Raw genomic sequence first — 26,459 nt, 5'->3', positions numbered from 1 at the left:
CATTGTACAGATGTGGAACAGAGGCAGAGCGATTAAAGCCAAAATAGTCAAACAAGTATCCATTACATTTGGGTGCTTACCATGTGACTTAGGATCTAATTTCAGAGTGTTACTTTTAAGTAAAAGCATTCCAGATGTTCAAAGCACAAGTTCAAATAATTTCAGTTGCAGTTGTGAATGCATAGCACTTTTGCAAATCAATCCCCAGATGTCTTAAATTGGGTTATTAAAAAAAATGAGTAAAATTTAATGGTCACCTGTGAAAAGTTTGGTTTCCATGACTTGCCTAGAATCACACAGGAACTCTGCAGGAGAGAAAGGGATAGAACTTGGTTCTCTGGTGGCATTCAACTTCCTTAAACACGAGACCATCTTTTCTCTTCCTAAAATTCCCTGCGTCATTCACTACTTACCTTACAAGTTTTGCAATAAATCAAACAGGATCCTAAGACAACAGCCTTATTTACTACATAGTTCTGCTTCCTTCCCTGAATGCTATCCATTCTCTGCACTGATTAAGACAGAGATCCCAAAGAGGGTAGTGGGCGAAGCATATGATCATGTAATTAAAGACCATCATAATGCATATAACTAAGGGACCAAATTAAGGTTGAACAGGCAGTCTTAATTCTGGCACTTCCTAACTTTTGAGTGCTTGACTTTGAAATCTTATTTAAAAAGAAAACCAAAATAGGAAACTATACAAAAAACTAAAAAATAGAAATTCCGTTTTGTGGGATTGATTTCCACCCCCCCCCCAGCAGGAATAGAACCTTCTGATCCAAAGCACTTTTGAGCTCACAGAGTAACTCATGATAGTAGAAGGTTGTTTGTGTGTACCAACCACTAGAGGAGGAGGAGACACCCTTTGCCACTGAGTTCCATAGGCATTTGCTCAAGAATTGTGGGCTCAGTTTCAGGTTCTGGAGCGAAGTGTGTTCTACATTCTTCTACCCTGTCCCTTCACACCTCTCCCCAGGCTCTTGTACTTGTTCTCCATCTGCTCCTATCATTCCTAGCTTCCTCCATCTCTGCCCCCCACCCTCCCAGCTCCTTCAGCCCTCTGAGCATCAGCGTTGAGAGCTCAGGACAGTCTTTCTACTCTCAGCTCTGGCACCACTACAGCCTCTAGAAGCCAGGTGGAATGGTTGCAGGAAAGTTCTGCTTGGCCCCTGCAGCCCTGGTTTGGAGTATGGCTAATGCTGATGGAATCTTCAGAGTTTTGCTGTCATACTAACAAATATCTAGTAAGCATATGCATATAGCAATGTGCAGAGGCTTATAATTCTGCCAAATATGGGTGGATTTTTATGGGGACAGCAAAAGGCTTCTCTCTAATTCCCATGGGGACTCATCCTTCTCTCTGCCTGGCCAAATTTCAAGTCCTTGCTTCAAAATATGGAAGCCTTACAGATTAGTTTGGAAGTCTTGTGTATATGTAAATAAAGTGCCAGTAAATGGCACTCAAGAATATAGAACACAGTTTGTGGAATTTTTACAACCCATAAAGCTTGAAGCCATCCGCAGTGCAAAATTTTTGAATAGCTCCATACATGCAGCTCTTAATGGCGATAATATTTTTTAAATGTTCAAAGTTTTTAACCTCACACCCTTTGCAGAAATGGTGGAACTATTTTTTACTGAGCCTTTCCAAAATAGTTCAACATGAAGCTGATGCCCAAGATGGAAAATTTCAGATTGAACAGTCAGAGTTTGGCAAAGTTGTAAGTAACAGAAAAGAGGGTTTTAAAATAATAAGTGTTAAACAACATTAAACTACAAGGCAGAGCTGGCATCTCTGCCTACCATGCATATAAGCTAAAGTCAAGTGTGTTCCTTCCGGTTCCAGTCACCTCTGGGATCACAGTCCCACCATTCAGGGCTGGCTCCAGGGTTTTTGCTGCCCCAAGCAGAAGCAGGAAAAAAAAAAAAAAAAAAAAAAGCTGCGATCGCGATCAGCTCTACCGCCCCCACTTCAGTCTTTGGTGGCAATTCAGCCGCTGGTCCTTCACTCCGAGAGAGAGAGTGAGGGACCCGCCATGGAATTGCTGCCAAAGAGCCCGACGTGCCGCCCCTGTCCTTTGTCCACCCCAAGCACCTGCTTGCTGGGCTGGTGCCTGGAGCCGGCCCTGCCACCATTCATTAATAAGCTGTTCAAGGTCTTGAAATCAAACTAAGTATAAACACATCTCAAATATTTATCACACAGTAGAAAGTCTGCAGTAAGCAGAAGCTCAAAAGAGTAGGATTGTAGGGGGCATCAGTATGTTTTTCATTAAAACCCTTGTCAGTACAGAGTCACTCTTAGATTTGACATTGCACATTGTTCAGACACTGTCTAAATCAAGAGACTCGAGCTTTTTGACAAAAAAAAGGAGTTTGATTTTATAGATTTGCACCTAGAAAGCTTGACAAAACATGACCTGATTCTGAAAACCCCTACTTGTTACAGTGCATTAGTTGCATTGACTTCAACATGACTACTTGCATGACTAACAGCTTGAATAAGTAAAGGCTTGCAGGATTTGACCATAAGATGCTAATAGTAATAATTAATAAGATGAATAAGTAATACTATGGTAGCCCCATGCAGATATTGGAGCCCCATGGTAGTAGAGTCCTTATGCTAAAGGAGTCACAAGCTAACTAGACAAAACAGAGTGGGAGATACAGAGGTAGAGCTATGCAGAGAAAGTCAATTACATTTCAGAGGACTTAGAAATATCTTAATCTTGGTTTCACTCTAGGTAGGACCCTAAAATTTCCAACTGTGATGCAGTCTGCCTGGCGTGGATCCGAACCAGTGAGCTGACAGGTAACCAGCCGGTTTTGAAATTTGCCTGGCAGGCACTGGAACCCTGCCTGGTTTCCTCTGGAACTTTGTTGAAGTTGAAATGTCTCCATAAAATGATTAGATTTTGATAAAAAGTAAACCTGTTTTACAGATTCAGACTAACACGGCTACCCCTCTGATCCCTGTTTTCTTGTAATTTTACCAACCAGCTCTAGAGAGAGGCAACGTGACTAGTTCAAGGTGTCACAGCAGGTGAGTGGCAGAGCAAGGAATAGAACCAAGGTTTCCTGGCTCCCAATCCAATGCCCTGCTGTTTGGGGGGAGGCGGGGGAAACGTGACAAACTAACGATATTTTCAAGATACATAATCTTATTACCGGAGTCTTAAAATTCCACTTACTCTGCAGGGTGAATCTTTCAAGTGTCCAGTTCCTGCAATTCACTACATGTCCTGCAGAAAATGAGAACTGTAATAAGCTAGGATTTCTGATTAGTAAAATCATTTTTGCATCAAACTCAAACCAGCTTGTGGCAAGATTCCACTGTAACTGCTTTAAAGTTTAAACAATTTTTTCTAGCGCTAATTAACTCTGTTTTGTGGCATCAATTGCATTTTTTAATATAACTTTGTTTATGCATTTTATTTTTATTTGTAATTTCTAACAGTTTATGTTCACATAATTAGTAACGGCAATACTTCTACCTAAAATTAGCATTTAACAGCAGAAGAAGGGCTGATGTGTATATTATACTTAATTGCATTCTGTAAGCTTAGCTAATTTTGTGGGAAATAATTCCAATTAATTTGATTTTCTCTGTAGTTATTAAATTTACCAAAAATAATAAAAGGTAAAAAACAAACAAACAGGAGAGCTCTGGGAGTTTGCAGATAACAGACTACAAGCTTAGCAAGCTTCTAGGAAACTGTTTGCAGCTGTAAAAAAAGTCTGTTCAACTTTGATCTCCACTATGGCTCATATAGGTGTAACCCTTCTGCTCCTCTGAGTTGGCAGCAACAAGGGCTGGGTTCAGTATCTAGGGGTTCCATTTCAATAACGCAATGCAACACTGGCTCGAGCCCCCACCCAGTGACCCGGGACAATTACATGCCCCCCCCCCCCCCCCCCGGGTGCCTCTAGGAGGCAATACTTCCCGTCTCACAAGCATGGAGTCAGAGTGTAGCAAAAAGTCTTTTAATAAAGGAGGGAAACAATGCGGCATTATGTTGGGGAAACACCACAAACAGGATTCATAACACAAACCATGAGCATAAGACCCACCTCTAAGTAAGTTTGGCAGTATCCTTTTCCCCTCAGGGTCTTAAGTCCAACAACCCAAAAGTCTCTGTCCCTGGTCAATGCCGCCCCAGAGTTCAAAAGTTTATCTGCAGAGTTTTACCCCGCCCCCGGGGTAAATGGGTGGAAATGGGGGGGGCCACACGGAGTGTTAAGGGGCATCTTATGTGGTCCGGGGCCGACTGCCCCGCCTCTCCGTGGAGTCCTGCTGCAGCCTTCACCACGAACGGCTCCGCTCCACCAGCTGCTCCTCCAGCCGTCCCGTGAGCCGCTCCAGCCGTCCCCGCAAACTGCTCCGCGGGCCACTCCAACCATCCCACAAACTGCTCCGTACTGCCAGCTGCTCCACTCCATCAGCTGTTCCATGAACTGTTCTAGCTGTCCCATCAAACTGCTCAACTCCGCATTCCACTCCAACCATCCCGCAAAGTGCTCCGCTCTGCCAACCACTTAGCAATATATCTTCAGGCTCCCCCACTAGTTAACACAGCACTCAGTGATCTCAGCTCAGTAGTTTTAGCTCTTTTAGTGATTTCAGCTTGTAGTAGGGGAGCCCCAGTGCTGGTGCACCATTGGCCCAAAGTGAATTCAGCTAAGCAGTCTCTAGCTAGATTCTTAATGGAATCAAAATTAGCTCTGCTATTCAACAGTGGAGAGAGGAGGCGGTGAAATTGGTGTTCCAGACCCTCAAAGGGGGCCCATACCATCAGGTTACACATACCTGTCCCCAACCTCTCTCAATTCACTGGGTTTTGGAACCCATGTCCCTTGTCTAGCGAGTGCTACTTAGCTGATCGTGAGACCCTCTGTCAGAGAACAGTTTCATTGTCCTTGACTCACATAATCAGGGTAACAACACTTTATTCCTCCTGCCCCAATAACAGAGAAACTGGGGATCCCACAGCAGCCAAAGTGACCATTTTGGGCTGCCCTGGGCTCATGCTAGGTGGGGTGGGTGTGCCTATGCAAACAAGATCAGCCCCTGAAGTTCTTTTCCACACTAGCCACAATTCATCACCAGATGTCAGGGTAGAGCTCATCCTGATTCTGCTTACATAGGAAAAAGCTAGAGAGGCTTTATTTAAATTCCTGTGGTAGCATGAAGGTAGGAGGAGAAAAAGCTTAAAAAAAATCACTGTTATTCTTCATGTAGTCCCCTTTGGAAATATTGTCAGACAAAATTAAGGCTGAGCTATTTAAATAGTCATTAGTCATCACACTGCAGCACTTCCAAAGCCTCTCCCATTCAAGACCAAACTGGAAAGAGTGAGGTCACTGGAATAGACAAAAATAATAGCACCATGGTAACACAGATAACGAGGCACATCACAAACCTGACTTTGTTCCGAAGATCCTCAGTGATGAAAAGAAGAATACAAAAGAAATGAAAACTTAGGCTATGATAAGTCAGGGAGGAAAGAGAGAACCACAACAATTCCAAACAACAACATTTCAGGTTGGTCATCATTTAACCTAATGGGATTAGTCTCTTAAGTGAGAATCTGTTTGGCAAGAAAAAATTATTCTGTTTGAGCTGTGTACAAGCCTGAAAAAACAATCAATTCAAAAGGTAAGGAAGTGGCACAGAGTAGTTGTAAAACCATCATAGCCAGACACCAGAGGATTGTGCCTCCAGTGGCAGAAGTCCTAATTAGTTTTCCTTTCTCTTTGCTTCTGACTGCTCCAGCTACATCCCCTCAGAGGTCCTATGTTCATCCCTCTCTATCATTGGTCCCGTTAGGCTGCTAAAAACTAGTACTATATAATAGTGTAATTTACAGCAGCCTTCAAGTTGCTCTAATGTATGTCAGGACTAGCACACAGCCACCCCACAATAGAGGACTGCATTCACCCCATTTTTAGCTTCACTTTGTGCTCTCCAGCTGTAGAAGAGGTTCTGGGGTCTAGACTCTAGAACAGGAAATGGCAATCACAACAGCCATTTCAATTCCAAATGGATTTGTTTTGAGCATGTTTGGATCCCATGTTATTCTCTGATGAGGAACCAAGGCTATGCATCCCTTTTCCCACTAGTTTTCACAACAGGGCCAGCACACTGCAGGGAAGAATCTGCTCCATACATATGCAAGAGGCAGCACCTGATGAGATTACACACAAGGTATAATCTCTGGTTTAACTCAGGGATGGTGCAGCTTTGCATTGTCCTGTATGCAGGGTTGGGCTTTAAAGCCTGCAATCCAGTTTAAAGGGATATTCATGTTTAATATAATATCCAATGGATTCTTTTTTTCTCCATAGACACACCCTTTGTTAACAATGGCTTTGATATTTATTCAGAACTCCCCACAATGAGTTAAATGGAACCACTGACTTGCCCCTCCATTGTTTCATCTCCCGCAGACAAACTCTTGCTCTCAGGAACAGGAAGCTCCCAGTTGCGGTCACTGGTGCACAGGGGATGCAGACCCCTCCCCCCCCCCTTTTTTTTTCCTTTGCAAAGACTCCCCCTGTAACAGAATCCCATTGGACTGCAGTATGGCCGCTATGGTCAGGGGTCTCCATTCCTGCAGAAGTGACAAGTTCTGGTGCATTCAATGTTATCTTCAGCTACTTATTCTCCACAGTAACTGCCACAATCTCAGACTGGTAACTATTGCCCAGTAGTTAGGGGGGAAGTTGCCATATTTTTGCATGACGGGCTGGCTTATTTCAATCTAAGAAAGAGGGGATTGATTCGTAACATTGTATTTTAAAGAAGATACTTAATTTTACTCAATGTTTACACATGTGATATTAAAATTGTCTTCTGTAGGATAAGTTGAAAACACAGGAATGGACCATGAAGGATCTCTGTATAAAATAATTCAAATATTTGAGCGCACTATAAAACTTTTTTTTAAATAGAACATATAATAACCTCGCAGGACAAAAATAAAATCAGTTAGATCAGAGCATGTTCTCAAATAGAATGGAGTCATTCTGGCTTTACACTAGTGTAACTTAGGTCAGAATTAGGCTCATCTTTATGCATGTGGAACAGAAAAAGGGAAAGTCTAGCACCAGACAAGTCATTTTCTCAACCCAGTTTAATGAATTATCAGATGATAGGGAAACACGATTGTTAACTTGGGCCAGTAGGCAGCCGTAGCTATCACTATTAGAATTCGAAAGCTCTCATCCTTTTTGTAATGCTGTTGCAAAAAAAAAGCAAACATGATTCTGGGATGTATTAACAGGTGTGTTGTGAGCAAGACACAAGAAGTCATTCTTCCACTCTCCTCTGCTCTGGTTAGGCCTCAGTTCTGGGCACCGCATTTCAAGAAAGATGTGGAGAAATTGGAGAGGGTCCAGAGAAGAACAAGAATGATTAAAGGTCTTGAGAACAAGACCTATGAAGGAAGGCTGAAAGAATTGGGTTTGTTTAGTTTGGAAAAGAGAAGACTGAGAGGGGACATGATAGCAGTTTTCAGCTTTCTAAAAGGGTGTCATAAGGAGGAGGGAGAAAACTTGTTCACCTTAGCCTCTAAGGATAGAACAAGAAGCAATGGGCTTAAACTGCAGCAAGAGAGGCCTAGGTTGGACATTAGGAAAAAGTTCCTAACTGTCAGGGTGATTAAACACTGGAATAAATTGCCTAGGGAGGTTGTGGAATCTCCATCTCTGGAGATATTTAAGAGTAGGTTAGATAAATGTCTATCAGGGATGGTCTAGACAGTATTTGGTCCTGCCATGCAGGCAGGGGACTGGACTTGATGACCTCTCGAGGTCCCTTCCAGTCCTAGAATCTATGAATCCTTAGATTAGATAGAAAAAAAACCCTCAAAAACCTCTCTCAAATCTGGATTTTTTTACCAGTCTTATCATAGCTACTTTTTTACTGGTGGTTGTCACACATCCATCCCTTACTATTAAAATTTGTTGATAGAAATCCATTAGCCTACATTTTTATTTGTGCTTTCTTTAAAATGTGAGTCTTACTAGGAGAACTCCCTATCCTTCTTAAGGATTTCACTTTTTGTTAATACTGGGAAAAAAAAGTTATGCTTGTGTGACAAAGACTTAAATAAACTTAAAAACAAGGTGGTGAGGTAATACCTTTTATAGGACCATCTTCTGAGCTTGTCTCTTTCACCAAACAGAAGGTGCACCAATAAAAGAGATTACCTTACCCACCTTGTCTCTAATATTCCGGGACCAAACACAGCAACACTACCACTTTTAGCACACATGTATTCAATGGTATGTCTACACTGCAATAAAAGACCTGTGACATGGCTGCATCTGGCCCAGATCAGTTAACACAGGCGCACTGAGATCAAGATGCAGGGCTGTAAAATGTATGTAGATGTTGGAAACCAAGCTGGAGCCCAAGCTCTGGGACCACATTAGAGGGAAAGGTGCCAGAGCCTGGGCTCCAGCCCAAGCCCTGTGAACCCAAGTCAGCTGACCTGGGCCAACCACTGCCATGTACAGGTCTTTTATTGCATAGTATGTGTACTGTAAGTGACAATCTGTATGTCCAACTAAGCAGTCAGATATACCTATGCATATGTTTGCAATTTCCCCACCTTCCTACCAATGTACAATTCAAGGGTGACCATATCCAGCTGCAAGACACACAACACAACACATTGGAACACACACTATATTTTTTCTTCTAGTTTTAGTGCTAAAGTAATATCTTCTAGGTCTGTGGTTTTCAAATCTTTTTTGTACTGGGCGTAGAGGTAAAAATCTTGAGGCCATCTTGAATCCTCTAAAGGACAACTTTTTTTTTGCCATTTTTGTAAGCCTTTCTTGTCCCAGCCTCACTCTGAGTTTGGTGCCTTTTTATGTTTAGGCAGGAAAAGATTGACAATAATTATCAGCTAATTTGCCTAGCAACCCTATGTCTATATAAGGTGGTGCTCAGATTAGATCGGAGCTGCCCGCCTGAGTGGCAGTCTTGCTGCTGTCTGTTTGAGACAGATCAAGTGGCTGAGGGTTAATAGGGTAGGCCATTCACCCCACAAGGGTCATCTTAAGCAGGGAATATACTTACCTACACGCACCTGATCCATCTCCTATAGTGATCACTTGCTCCACTCACGACGATGCAGGTAAAGGGAGAGGGAGGGATTTAATTACCTGAATACTTCCATCTTACCTGAGAAGACATTCATCTGGTTCTGCCTGGAGGTCCTGTCTCCATCTGAGGAATCCAGCCATCCTGTCGTGCTGCATCCATCCTGAAGAGAAGACACCATCAAATCAAGCTGCCAGAGATGGTAGGGTCATTGTCATTTTAATACTCATCTATAGATCCCTATTGATGCAGCCTACCTTATTTTATTAACCTGAGACCGAGACTCCAGGCCATTGCTAATTTTAGCTCCTGTTTCAGTCAACATGGGCATCCCTCTCCCCCAAAATCTCCCATCTCATCCTGATGGGATCCAAGTGGGACCCTCTTCTCTTTTAGCAAAATGGAAAGGGCAGGATGGTTCTGACATCCTAAGGCAATGGTGGCAACATGCAGCCCATCAGGTTAATCTGATTGCGGGCCGCGAGACATTTTGCTTACGTTGACCATCTTCAAGCATGGCCCCCCCACAGCTCCCAGTGGCTGCAGCTTGCCATTCCCAGCAATGGGAGCTGCAGGAAGTGGCAGGATGCAGGGATGTTCTGGCTGCTGCCTCCCGCAGCTCCCATTGGCTGGGAATGGTGAACCATGGCCACTGGGAGCTGAGGGGGGCCATGCCTGCAGATGGTCAACATAAGCAAAATGTTGCGCTGCCTGCAATCAGATTACCCTGATGGGCCACCTGCAACCCGCAGGCCGCAGGTTACCCACCACTGTCCTAAGGGCTGGATTTAGGGGCAAATGACCACCCGGGATGCCGGGCTTGGGATGCCGTTTTTGTTGTTAGTGACAAAAGGGAAAAATAGAATGTTTGACGTAAAATGCTTCCTGTATTCCGTACGTGGATTCATTTTCCCCTAACTTGATGTTCTGGAACTTTGTAGAATCTTATGGAACTTTCCAGACTTTGAGAATTACATTTTCCTTTAACTCCTAGAATGTTGTCAACCGTGCCTGTGCGGGTATATAAGGGGCAGGATGTCAGTCAGTCAGTCATAAGAACAAAGTGAAGTGAGAGCCCAGCTGTGATATTGCGAATCTTGTATTATTGTGCAATTGTGAAAGTGTACTTGTGTTTTAAGACTTGGAGTGTAAGTAATGACTAATAAAAGGACATATTTAATGAGATGTCAGAGGTAGCTATTGAACCCCTAGCTACACAATATAAAAGAAATACAGTTACTTCTTTTGCCACGTTTAGCACGTAATGTTGGATACCTTTCTAAGACTGCGGAATATAGACTTTTGATCTTTCTGATACTGTCTGTTTCCACCACTACCACCCCCGTAAAAAATAAAAGATGCCATCAAAGAAGCCTTCAGGAGATCAGTATAGGCAGCAAAAAGGTCAATTGCAATCTAGTTTGCCGCAAGGGGCTTTAGGCAGTAGTGATCATCCCAGTGCAGAAGAAATTGAGGAGTGAAGCATAAATGATAGAAGTCCTACTAAGGAATTAGCAAGTTTACTGGAAGATAAGGAATAGAAATGTGAGGAAAGTGATGGAGAATCATCCAGTTTTCTTGGCAGCATAAGGGAGAGTGATGATAATGAACAACGTGGCTCATGTGAAAAGGAAAGTAACGGGGGGAAAAAAAATCTGGTTTACAGGAAATTGAGAGAAATGATAAAGAAAAAAGAAAAATCATCCTTGCATGATGACAGAAACATCAGTGAGAAAAACTGCACACCACAAATCGATACATCAGATCCTGTTTTACAGTTGGCAATCCTAAACTCTGCCAATATTGATTGTACAATTTTGAACGGGCTGGGCAAAAATCGAGGATATGATGTTTCTAGGAAATAAACAGAAGTGACATCTCAAAAAGTCACACTGCAAAGAGTGCTCAAGAATGGTGAGAAACTGAATGGACGTTGGCTAATTTACTTGAAATCAACTGACAAAGTGTTGCAAAATATTGGACAAGAATGCCAAATCGTTGCTTGCACTTTCTGGGTACAGTTACTGGCATAACTTAGCTGATGCTCTGAAGCCACATGAAAAGTCAGCTGGCCATTGTACAGCCTACTCCAAATGGATAGAGGTAGAGTCCAGGCTCAAGCTGAATAAATGCGTAGATGCAGAAAATCAGCGCATACTTATTGTAGAAACCCAGCACTGGAGGAACGTGCTTGAGCATCTCAAATCACTCTCTTCCTTGCAAAGAATAATTTGGCTTTCTGGGGATCGTCAGATAAGTTGTTCACTGAACATAATAGTAATTTCTCGGTTTGCTAGAGTTCCTTGGGAAATATTACTGTGTCATGTGTGAGCACCTATGTCAAGTAGTTCAAAAGAAGCTATGGACCATTACTTCAGCAAAACAATTCAAAATGAATTGGTTGACCTAATGACAAGGGAGGTGCTTAACAACATATTGATATGGCTCAGCAAAGCAAAGTACTACGCCGTAATAATGGACTTCTCTCCCAACATTAGTCACAGTGAAAAGATGTCGTCATTTACAATAAGTTTTGTTGATGAGGATGACTATGTCCAAGTAAAGGAACACTTCATTTCTGGTCTGTGACTGACTCTACTAGAAAATGTCCTAACCGGACTGTTTATGAAAGTTCTGAATGAGAATAAAAACCACTTCGAGATTGCTGTGGCCAAGGCTATGACAACAGCGCTAACAGGAAGGGAAGAAATAGTGGAGTCCAGGCAAGGAACCTTGCAATGAATCTAAGAGCTTTTTTCATGCCTTGTCACTGCCATTCCCTCTGCCTGGTTGTGTCAAATGCAGCAGCATCTTCTTTAGTTTCAGTATATCTCCTCGGAGTACTGCAAAGGATATATGTCCTCCTTTCAGAATCATCAGGTGGAAGATCCTCACACAAAATGTTACAAGTCTGACTGTGAAGCTGCTAAGCAATACTCACTGGGACAGCTGCATTTACAGCATAAAACTAGTGAGGTACCAAGTGATTGAGATTTACGACGCCATGATGGAACTGGTGTAGTCGAGTAAAGCAGGGGCCAGAGTCTGACATGAGGTGCAAAGTCTGGAAAAACAGATCACTGACTTCAAATGGTCTCAGCTGTGGTTTGGCGTGGTATCCTGTTCCAAGTAAATGTTGTAAGCAAGGCATTACAAACTCAGTCAATGGACATTGCACACTACTACTTTGATGAGAAGCTGCCTTGATTTCATTGTGGCCTACAAAGGCAACGGATTTGAAGATACCATCACTTTATGAATTTCCTTGAAGACAAACTCAACTCCTCTCATCGGAAGAAGAGACAGTTTGGTTATCCAGGCAGAGATAAGGTGATGGAAAGTGCAGAAGAAAAATTCAAGAGGGAATTTTTTTGCTCACTCGTTGATGTTGCTTGAGTGTCCATCGAAGAAAGGTTTGGACAAATGAAGCACCATGAAAAGGCCTGGTGCTTACTACGACCTTAGTAAGCTGCCAACAGAGAGGAAAACACTCTCAAATAGTTGTATGGACCTTCACCAGATTCTGATAAATGAGGATTATTTGGATGTCAATGATAAAGATCTGTCAAATTAGATAACATCCTTCACATTTTGAAACATGGGAAGCTCTGTCCACTCAAAGTTCTCCCCTTCATTTATGATGCATAGTTGAATGACACGTTCTTAATGTGTGGATAGCTTTGAGGATTCTGCTCACGCTGCTGGTCATAGTCGCGAGTGATGAGTGCAGCTTTTGGAAGCTCAGGCTCATCATATCTTTGATCAATAATGGACAATGAGAGACTGACATCGCTTGCTATTTTATCACTTGAAAATGCCATTAGCCAGTCTTTAGATCTCTCGGATGCTGTGCTTCAGTTTGCGAGGGCAAAGGGGAGAAAAGTGACCTTTTGAATTTAAGGACTAGGGTTAACATTCTGAGTCTGTCACCTACTGCAGTGGTCTCCCAAGTGGGGTGAGCAAGAGGATCCTTGGGGTGCTCAGCAGGAGGAGCGTTGTGTTTTATTTTCCTTCATCCGAGCGACCTTTACCAAAAATAGTACAGCCGGCGCGACACGGGGTGATTGCTAAAACATTTTTTACTGATGGGGTGTGCAATCAAAAAAGTTTGGAGACCACTGACCTACTGTAAGACTGTTTTATACTGGTCCACCCAATTGTATTTTCCACTGCGTGCATCCGATGAAGTAGGTTTCAGCCCATGAAAGCTTATGCACAAATAAATTTGTTAGTCTCTAAGGTGCCACAAGTACTCCTTGTTTTCATTACACCATATGTTTCCATCTAATTGCTAATATTCCCTTTTGATCTCTGAATCAATAGAATATAGTAACAGACAGGAACCGAAGTTTAGCATCTACAAACTAATCTGGTTACATTACCTATATCATGTTAGATGTTAACAAAACTCAGACAAATACAACCACTATCTTCTAATTCTCTAACAATACAAGTTTAGAGTAGGAACTTTGTCACAATACTTTTAAAATATGTCTTTAAAACGTTCAGTTTAATTTAGCCTGCTAGTTGCTAAACCTTTTCTGGCTCAATGTCACACACACACTTTTTGTACCATGAAAATTCTCTAGGTTTCACCGTCCTCTTTCTGACAGTACAAGATTCTTGTTTGATGTGCTCCTCTGTTGATTATGCTTCATGCCCTCCTGCTCTTAATGATAGCCTGAGAGTTGTAGTCATTAAGTTACCAAGTGTGTTACGGGAGTTCAGTCAAACTAGCGACTTGCAGGTGAACTTTATGACTTATAGAACTGAATATAAATGTACCTTTGTGTATGAAGATTGAACTAAACAAAACAAAAAACCAAATACAGAATTCAAGTCTCAAACCTCTCTCTTTTTAAAGCTTGGATTGATTCACAGAAGTATAACCACCTCCATCACTTTAAATCCCAACTGGCCTCCTATAAGAACCATTTATATGGTCTTAGTAAATATTGTAATCCATGCCAAACTGACCATTGTTTACAAGTCTCATTGATAAGAAGGTGGTGTAAGAAACCTTACAGGACAGATGTGGGATCATCTGCTCCCCACCCCCCAGAAGTTTTCATCCTAATCCCTTGTAGAGATTGTTTTAAACCATGAAGAATGAGATTTTATATTGCTTCTAGACTTCTTAGTATTAACTATTCAAAGTGTGGATATTCCTGTTATCCATATTCAGTTCCAAATTTTTTAATCTTGTTAAATTCTTGGTTTTAACATCCTGTAACAGTGAATTATCTGTCTAATTCATGTTGAGTGAGAAAGTATTTCCTGCTGCCAGTTTTGAATCTGACATCTTTCAATTTCATGGAGTGTCCCTTTGTTCTTGTGTAACAAGAAAGAGAACAGAAGCTTCCACTCTGCTTACCTTAGAACATTCATTGTTTTATATAGACCCCTTTTGTTTTTCTTTTCAGAGGTAAACTTAAAACAATCCCAATATTTTCACAATCTCTCATTTTAAGAATATTAAACACAGGACTTAATATGGACCCTGGAGGCACCTTACTGTTAATCAGCTGCTACAATAAAAAAGTTGACCTTTTATTCCTGGTCTTTGCTTTTCAGTCTCTTAACCAGCTTTTGATCCATGCCAATACTTTGCCTATCACTATCTAGTTTCTATAATAGCTTCAGGGCTGTGAAAGGCCTTTTGGAGTTTTTTTTATCTACTACTTAGCTGACACATTCAAAGAATTCTAGTAGATTATTGAGACGTGATTTTCCTTTTCAGAAACAGAGTTATATTTTAATCATTAAGTGCAACCCCCCTAAACATTCACTTCTGCCATTTAGATGCTCATATACAAAAAGTTAGTGTAAATCAGTACATCACATATTTCTACCTATTTGTATCATGTTATCGTGTTGAATTTAGGCTATTGTTCAGACAGGTAAAAGCACAATCCTTTCCCTAAAGTGTTATGGCAGGGTTCACTCACCCTTGGGGCACCCCCTGGCATCAATGTGGGATGTTGCTAGTATCTTTGGCTCCAACACCCTCTGCAGGCCACCTGCCTCTGGCTCCAGGTCTTCTATAGCTCAGCTCTCTGGCCAAGTCACGTAAATTCAGACCCCTTACCAGGGTCTGAAAGAAATTCAAATGAAACAACGTTTCTTCTGCCCTCCTGGAATACCAAAGTCTTCTCTACTTACAAATCCTATCTCAGGGCTTCCCCTGAATGAATCTATGCTGCCTGATGGTGCACTGCCTCCATTATCTGTAGAAACGAACAGGAGTACTTGTGGCACCTCAGGGCTTGTCTATACTTACGCGCTGGTTCGGCGGCAGGCAATCGAACTTCTGGACGCGATAAATCGAAGCCAGAAGTGCTCCCCATTGACTCCGGTAATCCTGCTCGGCGCGAGGAGTACGCGGAGTCGACGGGGGAGCCTGCCTGCCGCATCTGGACCGCGGTAAGTTCGAACTAAGGTACGTCGACTTCAGCTACGTTATTCACATAGCTGAAGTTGCGTTCCTTAGTTCAAAGTGCGGGGTTAGTGTAGACCAGGCCTTAGAGACTAACATTTATTTGAGCATAAGCTTTTGTGGGCTACAGCCCACTTCATCGGATGCATAGAATGGAACATATAACAAGGAGAGATATATACACATACAGAGAACATGAAAAGGTGGGAGTTGGCCTACCAACTCTAAGAGGCTAATTAATTAAGAGAAAAAGTGATAATGTAGTGATAATCAAGATAGCCCATTACAGACAGCTTGACAAGAAGGTGTGAGGGTACTTAACATGGGGAAATAGATTCAATGTGTGTAATAGCTCAGCCATTCCCAGTCTCTATTTAAACTCAAATTGATGGTATCTAGTTTGCATATCAATTCAAGTTCAACAGTTTCTCGTTGGAGTCTGTTTTTGAAGCTTTTCTGCTGCAAAATTGCCACCTTTAAGTCTGTTACTAAGTGACCAGAGAGGTTGAAGTGTTCTGCTACTGGTTTTTGAATGTTAGGATTCCTGATGTCAGATTTGTGTCCATTTATTCTTTTGCGTAGAGACTGTCCGGTTTGGCCAATGTACATGGCAGAGGGGCATTGCTGGCACATGATGGCATATATTACATTGGTAGATGTGCAGGTGAACAAGCCCCTGATGGTATGGCTGATGTGATTAGGTCCTATGGTGATGTCACTTGAATAGATATGTGGACCGAATTGGCATCGGGCTTTGTTGCAAGGATAGGTTCCTGGGTTAGTGTTTTTGTTCTGTGGTGTGTGGTTGCTGGTGAGTATTTGCTTCAGGTTGTCCATAAACAAGGACTGTCTCCCAAGATCTGTCTGTGTACCATAACCCTGGGCATCTCCCAGCCAGAGAGACCTGTCTCTTCCACAGTCTCTTCCTCAAATGAGCTCCTTCGGTCTACTTATCATGGTTTAGCTCCATGCCCTCTTGCCAGGACCTAATTAGCTATTCACCTTTCCAAGTTCAAAGCATGACTAGTGGGTTCACTAGCCTAACTGGTTAAGCCCCATTACAGGTGCTTAGCACATTTTGGGGTGTAATAATTGCTATCCTACGTAGCTCTATAACACACAAGAATTGAAGACAGTGGAGAATCAAGGTACAGCAAAGATAGCGCCATGTGATTCCCTGATGAATATCCTAAAAAAAGGACTTATGTGGGGAAATAGAAAATTGAACCTGTTTAGGATTGATGAAAAAGATGGGACAGAACCCAAGCCCCTCTTGAACATCAGAAAGAAAGTGGTGGTGTCCAGAGGATGACGAGAATTGTGTGTGCAGGGAGAAGGATCTGGTTAGGCTGAGAAGAGGAAGGACTTAACAAAGAGTAGAAGAGAATGGAAAATAGCAAGCATGGGATTGTTTCATACATAAAGCAAATCTGAACTTTAAGCCTATCCATATGGAGACTCTGAACCTTGTCTGTTGGCCTATCATCTGTGTTGACTGTTCCCCCTCCACTGTGAAAAGACCTGTCACCAAGCCTGGTATATATTCCAGGATCTACAGTAGTCCAAGGTTAGATGGTGGGCGGTGATGCAACAAAAGTGACTCAGCCTCTGTTCCATGTGTAGACTGCGGAGGATCCTGTCTGTTCAGGAGATCTAAAGTTGGGAGATAATTTGGGCCAAAGTATGTTTTCCCTTAATTTCCTGTTTCCTAGTCCCAACACACAGAGATGAAAGTATGTAATCTGCCACAGGATAGCAGAAATACCACTGTGAATAGTATCAGAATACCTTCTGATAACTATCATTTCCTATTTTTTGTTTGCTGCATCTCCTTGGAGTTACTGTCGTTCATAAAAGGAAAATACATATAAAAACACACACCTGAACACAGTTTAAAAGACGAGTATGATTTCCATATTAACTCTAGATTAAAATAGAAGAGAGCAAACACTAACTTTTAGCGTAAATATTATTAGAAATATGTTACATGTGTTTTCAGAACATAACCCCAAGAGTTCTGCATGCATTTGGAATGACTAAATTCACACAAACAGTAAGGCATTAATTAAAAAAACAAATTTAAATTGTGTATTATAGTAAAATACATTTTGAACAGTTTATTATCCATTGTCAATACAAAATATTATTCAGAAGTAGAGTTTGGTGGAAAGTTTCCATTGAAATACATTCTAAATGAAAAATGAAGAGACAAAACTTAAGGTGTGGGGTTTCCCCTTCCCCATTCCCTGAATGCCGTTATCCAAAAGGAATTTTATCTGAACTTTGTTCCAATATTAAATGTTCTGGCTGCTGTCCAAATGCTAAACTAAGCCACTGAACCCAACACTTCTCATTACATATCAGTTTCCTGTATTATGCCTTTTTATTTTTACTATGGCTAAGAACCTCAGTCATACAAATGGATATTTAATACATGTGAGTTTTATGCTTCAGCTTTAGACAGATCAGTTTTCCTTAGCTTAAATTAATTTCAATGATTAAAAATCCCCCAGTGATCTGGGAAAATGAAGTGACTCAATTTCTTGAGCCCACATCTGTCAGGACAAGAGGTCTAAGGTAGGTTTGACCAATAATTTTTGGATCAGTCAAATGCGCACCTGACCACTTATATTGGTCAAAAGTGACCAAATATTTTGAAGCACTAATTTAATAGAATAGTAACAGTAACCAACAACAACAAAAAAAAGACTTTTTGTCTCCAATAGGCTTAGCCTTAGATACTTATGTGAAATTACAAAACAAAAACTACACCAATTAACTGAGTTATTTTAACTCAGAAAAATGTGACAATGAAATAAAGTTCTAAAAAATGAGGGAATGGCACCATGATGCAGCCAAAAAAAAAATATATAGGCTGCTGGCTACATCAGAATATTTGTGCTGGAATATTAGAAAATATTTGACTGTGGACAAACAATTGGCAGTCAATTGACTGACTTGCCAAACCGTAGTCTAAAGGGCTAATATTGCTGATGTTATTTATGATTGGCATAGTAAGTCCAGGTCTTTGTCATTTTCACACATTAAGCAGTGAGAGAATCTAAAGTTGGAATTGAATACTAAATTCAAACATAAAAAAAAAAAGTTATTGAGGTGAGGGAGGTGGTTTTGTGAATTTGGTTATGGTCTCCAGTCATCATTAGGTGTGAGGGACTGTTCAAGAAAACTTCCAGAGACAAAAAACAAAGCTAAAAAGGACAAAACTCAAGCTTGATGTAAATGGGTGCACTCCATTTTTAGAGAACAAGATCTCTGGGATATATACTGTATTATCCTATTTGTGTAGCACCTAGCTCATTTTGAACACTATTAGAATAAAAATACTAATCTTGCAGTTCATTGTGTTTGTGTGTGGGAGAGAAATCAAGAACTAAAAGCTTCCCTTTACTAATCAAAGTCAGTTCTGTACCTTATTATGTCAAAGTCAACCTGGCTTTGGTACTAGGGATTTAAGATTACTTTGCAGTAACCATGGCCTTAATTCAGCAAGTGTCCTTCTCCATAAAGCAAAACAGAAACATGTTTAAATGAGCTGCTAAAAGCAGGGATAACGTACTGAAGGGTTTCACATTAGCAAGTGTTAAGACAAAAAAATAAATAAATAAAAAGTCAGCTAATGGGTCAGCTATAAGGCTTAGTGAGAGAATATGAGGAAGCTTCTTTCCTCCTCTCCATCACAACTAGAAGAGGCTAGGCACAATCATCCTTTTACTCATGGGCTAACACTGCTGCCCCTGCTGGCTAACTGAAAAACATCAAAGAAAGGTGGGAAGGGGATGGGACTATGGCCACAATTGCTTCTGATCCACCTGTACTATCCAGCTGAGCTGGCATGGCTTCGAAGGGAGTGCTGTACTCTCCAGAGACTTTGAGGAAAGATGTACCTGTACAATTCCAGCCATAGTTCCTATTGAGGACTGCTTCCACTGATTCGAAAAACATCGTTTCCCTTCATATCCATAGTAACAGAATTGTGACCTAAAGGCCCAATCCAACACGCTGAAGTCAATGACAGTATTTCCTTTTGGTGCAAGTTTAGGCTCTAACTGCACAACTGCTCCCTTAGCCTAGTAGATGGTCTCCTTTTGATGATACGCTCACGTCCTGGGGATGATGGTTTGTGGCTTCTTACTGCTGTGAAGCTGAAAGTATTTGCACCTCTAATTCTACCAGAGACTGAACTTCAGAAGGAAATAAGAGCAAGTTTTCAATACTTTGCCTATAAAGGAACATTTCTGTGATGTTACCAACTGAGTACAAAATATCAATTCTAAATGTACTTAATAAATCTTCCTGCTGGTGCTTTAATAGTTATTGGAAATGGAGTTACGGCCTCTGCCCTTCAAAATAAGGGGGGGGGGGGGGACGACGACCCATTGCATTCATGCAGTATATACGTTTGTCACGGTCATGATCAAATCTATCTGAATGTCTCTAAATCCAAGATGTTCAGAAATTTTACCAGCATTTTGCAGCACTCTAAGCTTTAATGTATATAACAAACTGTCAAATGTACAGCTAGGCTATTACTTGTTTAACAGCTTTAATTACTGAGTGCTTCAAACATTCCTGTACTATGCCATCTGGTGCACAGGAACCTTAATGAATTTATAAACTTAATGGAATATGTCCTGCATTCGGAATGTCTGAAAATTAGTTGCTAACCACTAGTAAATGACAGATTTATCAACACAAGAAAAAGAAAATCAGTTCTTTTCTTTGGGTCATTAAGGAGCCAACCAATTGTTAGCTGCTGGTAATTATTGCTTAAATGTGTAGTTTGAAGTTTATAAATATAATACAATTTATCCTACATTTCCCAGTTCTGAGGATTATTTCTCATATAAGCTCCAACTGTGTTAATGAAAGCCCCTTTGAATGAAAAATTGCTGTTGAAAATTTCTATTTTCAGCCTATATTTATTTTTGTTCCATAAAGGCCTTTGTAATTAGACTCCAATGACAGGTGAAGTTTTCCCAACTAGAATGGAACCAATATGAATCTCAAACACACAAATCAAATCTTTTCTAAGGTTGGGGAGAGTGCCGCAAACTGTAAAAAGGGATCTTTTCTTTATCTGTGGTTTTGACCAAAAGTGTAAATACCAAAATATCAGTAGCAATGATTTTAGAATCAGTAAATTAAACTATTGTAGCTCTCACTTACACCAGGAAGGACTAGAAATACTAATATAATTTTCTTTTTTCATGGTATTTCTAGATAGGAGCCTACTCCTGCTCATGTAAATAAGCTTGGACAATTCAGTAAAATTTGCTTCTTCATGTTAGCCATTTTTCTGGGGGGCGGGGGGGGGGGGGGAAACACACCTCAGATGTATTCATTACTAAATTTTTTTTCAGAATGATATTCTTGGTCTGTAGCTCATTTATGAACTGCCAATTTTGAGTGTTTGAAATTCAAAATTCTCTCAGTATTTATCCATCTGTATATAGAAGTTAATAGGAGCTTTTCCATTAATGATATATAAAATGCAAAGTGATGATCTGTGAGATAACAATCAAGTTTTCAACCATGACTGGGGAGGAGGAAGGGAGGCTAGCTTTGGGACAAATGAACTAACTGCAAATGATGATTATCTATATAACCTATGCAAGGGGTATTGGTTATAAACAATGTTATAATTCAGAGCAAGTTAAGCCAATTGAAGAGGATGGCTATAATTGACTTCTGAGGGACAATGCAGAAGAAAAAGATGTCTATAATATGACTGTAGAAATATGCATATCATATAGAGCAAAGGCCAAAAGACAAGACAAGGAAAATATCCTTCAAAGCATATTTCTTGGAGGTCTGCCATAAAAGAGGACCCAACACAAGAGTATGCCAAGTCTACACTGAGTAAGAAAGTTATGTGAGCCAGAAACCAAGGCAGGAAAGGAGAGCATCCTTGAATAGCACATTATGCCCTCAAAAGCATTACAGCATTTGCCCTTAAAACACAATAGGAGCTGTACACTCATATCAATGGCAAACCTTGGTGCAGTATTAGTTCAGCTGAAAAACAGCATGACTTGATTTACAAGAAGAGATAGGAAGGACCTAAAGTTGTCAGAAAGAGGAAGTACAAACAAATCTGAGCCAAGCACACATGAAGTCAACCATGCAAAAGACAGATTATTGAAGGACCGAGGATACACTTTCTTGTAAGACACTCAGGTCAGGACAAGAAAGAAAGAAAAAGCAAAGACCAGGCAAGGCAAAATGGAAATCTGTTTAAGCTGAGCAAGATTGAGGAAGCAGCATGGGAGTTTTCCACTGAAAACTGTTTATCTGATTTAGCTACACTGACTTCAGTGGTGCTACACGGATTTACACCAACTGAAAATATGGTCCCCTTTGTCTATCATTCCAGAAGAACACAGAACAAAGGGTGCAGTCACATAATAGACCATACAGCCGGATATCAATTTCACCTGCTGTAAAAATATTGAGGATTTTGATCTCTATGTATGCTTCTCCCTGCCCCATCCACACCCTCAATTTCGTCCCTTGATTTTCAGTGAGAGGTGTTGGCAATTTAAATATCAGGCCCCCTGGTACTTAAAGTTAGTGTGTGGCCTAACTTTCAAAGTTTGGGCCCGACTAAATCATCTATTTGTATCTGCCCATTGGCTATTTGTGTGTATGGGTTAGGTGCCCTCGAAGGCATATTCACATGTACCAAACATTAAAAGAAGTAGAAATGGAAGTATACTTATTAATTTCACAAAGCTATCATTAAGTTTCTGACTCCACAGAAGCCCCAGAGAATGCGTAAGGTTTTGGCCAAGCTGCGCTGATTCATTTTTACTCATGTGATCTTGCAAGGTTTCTGCTCCTGACCTTCTATTCACCCTAATACACATTATTCATCCTAATAAAACAAGCATTATAGCCTTGCATTCTTTCACTAATGCGGTTATCACTAGTGCATGCCTATCTTGTGTATGGAGTCAGAAAGGAACTAGGAACATGATTCAATTTATTTGACCAAAAAAAACAAAAACAAAAAAAACCAACAGTCTGTATTTAATAGTCAAAGTAATCAGATAAAAGCTTTTATTGTACCCCATCTCGTAGGTATGATGGGGAAAGGTTTTTACAAGTAATACATTGGTATATTAATATTGATTATTCAAAGAAAATATTTTTAATTTCTTGCAACACAAATCAATGGCAACTGATTAAGCTGTTCAAAAGCATTACTATGAAGTCTACATTTCAGAGTTATATTTAGATACAAAACTGTGAAGCATCTGTCTAAATATTTATCAGAAATTCAAGAACACTATGCTACCCCAGCTTTTCAGAAGATTTAGGAGATTTCCCTCAAAATACGCTGGTATAAGCAGGAACCATGAATGTAATCAGGAAAAATTGGGATTATGGAGTATTTGTGGCATGCAGGCATGAACAATGGCTTATGAAGGAAAGGATATTTATACTGAAATGAGTTATTGCTTTGTCTTGAGGCAAAACATCCAGCTGGTAGTTTTTCCATGTTTCTATCTTAAGTCTAACAAATTTTAAAAGACACCAACACAGAACTGAAATTAATGCAATATAGCCCATTGCTAATTTCAGAGTACTGCTCATGTGCCAACGTTGTTATATTTAAACTGTGTTCCTGTACTATGTCCCAGAATACACTTTGGGCTATGAGATCAGAATACTTTTATCTTAAGAGCATTGCAGCTAGGTGGTGCCAGCTATCTTTCATAAGTGTCTAGGTTTTTAAATATAACCTACTGTCTTCGATTTGGAAAGATAAGCCATTGTTATCAAGGATAGCAATAGTTTCTAGGAAAAATAAATGCATATGCTAGTAATGCTTGAGCTATGCACTACAATGCCCTAACAGCGAGGGATAACTGTTTCAGTACTTTGGAACACCTCTTTTTATATTTTAGTGGTGGCAACAAAAGTCTATTTTCAGTCTCTAAATGAAAACATGGGAGCTACAATTTCTTCCCTGTCAATAGGCCTTTTAAATAAGCTTAGACTCTGAGACAAACCTAACCTTCAAGTTTCAAAAACATACAGCTAATTTCCACCCCACCTTTAATACTCCCGGCAATCCCCACTTCCCAATGAGTAGCATAGCAAGCATAACAAACTCCCTTACAGCACTTTTTGGTAACAATAAATTGTAGTTCCACTATCAACATACAGGTAATTAATGATAGCACATAGAGTACTCCTGCTGTTTGTATAAACAGCACAACCTCACCGCCTGATTCTAGGAGCAAGAGGATTAGAACACTGATACTTCCGATTTATTTGCATTTTCAGAGGCTATTATATATCCAAGTTATATTGAATGTGTTTCAAAATAAGCTTACCTAAAAAGAAACTAAATTCAACCCCTAAACAGAATCTAATGCCAGTGTTACTTTAGCACAAATCAGATACTGGAAAATTGTACAGTGCACACGTCACACTTCTCAATCCTAGTGGAAAAATTGGACCAAGGAAACCAAGGAACTACAAGAAAATATTGAATAAAAGGTGGTTCACCAAATGATACAAGGAGAGGTCTAGTCAGATTGTATGTTATAGGAAACAAGAGAAATATTTTGCCAATACTATATCACAATGGTGTCAGTCCAAACTGAGAAATAAATTAAAAAAAAAAAAAACCCACACAATACTTTGATCTTTCAAGGATAGTGAAAGCAACAGTATCTGTACAGTTCTGCCCTGTGATCTTCTATAATGGCAAATATTTCCTTGGTAAATAACAGGCTGATGGATAAACAGTATTTTTTCCATTGAAAATTTGGCACATTTTTTCCACATTAAATGGATGACCTCTTCCCTCAGAGTGGAACAAAAACAACAAAAATAATGTTTTTAAAGCTTAGGAATTTCCCAGAAAGTTTGTGTCTGTAATTACATCAGTTGTACTGGCAATAATTTAAGAATAATGAATGATAGCAACATTTTATAGAGTCCACGCTTTGGACACAAATATTAATTACACCACTATTTTCCAGCACACCTGTATTTAACTTCTCATTTCTATTTCTTCTGATTACCTTTGAAGAACATAATGCAGGTTTCCTTCACATCTAGTCTAGGTTACTCTATTGTTGCATGAAATTGAGAAATAATCTAAAAACCATGGCATAGCAGTACGTTATTACAAATTTGAAAGCAACTCTAGGGCCTAACAACTGGAAGCATAACTACTTGGTAACTTACTCAGCAATGTTTTTTCTGTAGGCATCCTTGAGCCTTTAAACAAAGATGTAATGGGCCAGATTATCAAAGAAAGCCTCCAATTTTGTAGGGTCTGTTTTGTGAGTACAAATAATTGTGCCACAATTATACCAGGGGTGTAAAGAAGTGTCTTACCTTTCTAGCATTACTCTTTAGTTTCCCACAAGTTCCTCCTTTGTTTTTTAACTCAAGGCAATTTCCTTGTTGCAGTTTGCCTCAGTTTCTCTTTTTGTACAATATGATTAGGTCATCCAGCCAAAGCATAAATTCTCCCCTCTACAGGGCAAATAAAAAAATCCAAACTACAAAGTAATCCTTTAGATCTCCTCAGGCTCAATAGTCCTTCATCCTCTTTGAAGGGGATTTGTTCAACAGTAATCTTGATTTACCCTCCCAAGGCTAAACAGTTGCTTCCTTGACTCTTCCTGGGCCACAGGGTTGGGGCACTCACTTGCCATTCACAGCCTAAACCATTTCTTCACCTACTCCAGGTTTACAGTCTTGAACCTCATTGATGAAAGACTTCAATAGTCATTTAGCTTACCTAAACAGCTCTTTTAGTGAACAGTTCAATATTACATAGCCTTCCCATAGTTAAACCTTTTTAATTCTTGATGCTGGAGAGCAAAAGAAGCTTTTCTGCCTCCCTCTCTGGAAACACTGGACTTAGGCCCTTAATTAAGGACAGGTGAAACTATTAGGCCTAAAGCCCACAGCATTACTTTAATTGCTCCAAGCCTTTTTTCTTCAGTTGTTCCCCCCCTTTTCTATATCTAGGCTTCTTCAGAAGCCATTAGTGACAACCTTTTTGAGGTTGTTTCCCCATTTCTCTTGTAGAGACCCTTAACTGTTTTCTGGTCTCTAACCTTTCTGAGGTTCAGGCAGCTCTTTTGTAATCCTGATGTTACATGAGACGCACACTCCCATTAGTCCCTGTAGAGGTATTATCTTTATTTAGAGATTAAATTTAGGTTGGCCATACTTGACTTCTAGTCTTCCTTAAAAGGCAAGTGTGCACCCTGTTAGAAGGTGACAATGACAATGTTTAAACTTCCAGCTCTTGCTGTGTCCTCAACCTCAAAAATCATGATTCAGACCACAACAAAACATGATTGGCCCCAAAATTATGCTTTTAAAAAATAATTATAGTTTGGTTTTTCTGGTCTGAGTCTTAATTTTTGGACTCCTCCTGCCCATCCAGGGTGTGCTTGATAATTAGTTTTGCTAGCTCTCCCAAATGTATACAGGCAGGTGAGTCTGCTCCCAGCTGCTGGTGCCCTCACAGCTACCTGAGGGTGAAGAGTTTCCAGCTTCTCTCCCAGCCCCAAATTCTATTTAATTATATCTGTGTTCTTTCCACAGCTGCCTGTTCCTTAGCCCATCAATTAATTATGCACTCCTCAATCCCCACATCTCCCTTGTCAACTCTATAACCCTAGCTACATGTCTGTCTGTCCCTTAATCCATCCATTAATTCTGCTCCAGTCCCTCACCTGCCCATCCCCCAGCCTATTAGTTAATTATTCACCTCCAGCCCCCACATCAATTCTTCACCTCTACAGCTCCAGGTGGAGGTTCTGTGGTATGAAGCCCTGCACTTTAAGCTGCCCAAGTTTACAAAAATCCAAATAAGCCTGTTACATGAAATTGTTTATAAAAATCAGC

General features: G+C 40.5%; 1 long non-coding RNA gene across 1 annotated transcript; it reads right to left on the bottom strand.

Annotated features, from left to right (window-relative positions):
• On the bottom strand, nt 1–26,056 carry LOC135981157 (uncharacterized). Its single transcript, XR_010598120.1, has 4 exons — nt 24,930–26,056; nt 9,197–9,278; nt 3,195–3,245; nt 1–305 (listed from the first exon to the last, which is right to left on the bottom strand). It is a non-coding gene; the product is annotated as an uncharacterized LOC135981157 (long non-coding RNA).
• Nucleotides 26,057–26,459: the final 403 nt, after the last annotated feature.

Source organism: Chrysemys picta, chromosome 2 (assembly GCF_011386835.1).
Source record: "Chrysemys picta bellii isolate R12L10 chromosome 2, ASM1138683v2, whole genome shotgun sequence".
NCBI lineage: Eukaryota > Metazoa > Chordata > Testudines > Emydidae > Chrysemys > Chrysemys picta.
Note: the sequence above shows the minus strand (reverse complement) of the source record. Positions and strands in the feature narration are given on the sequence as shown.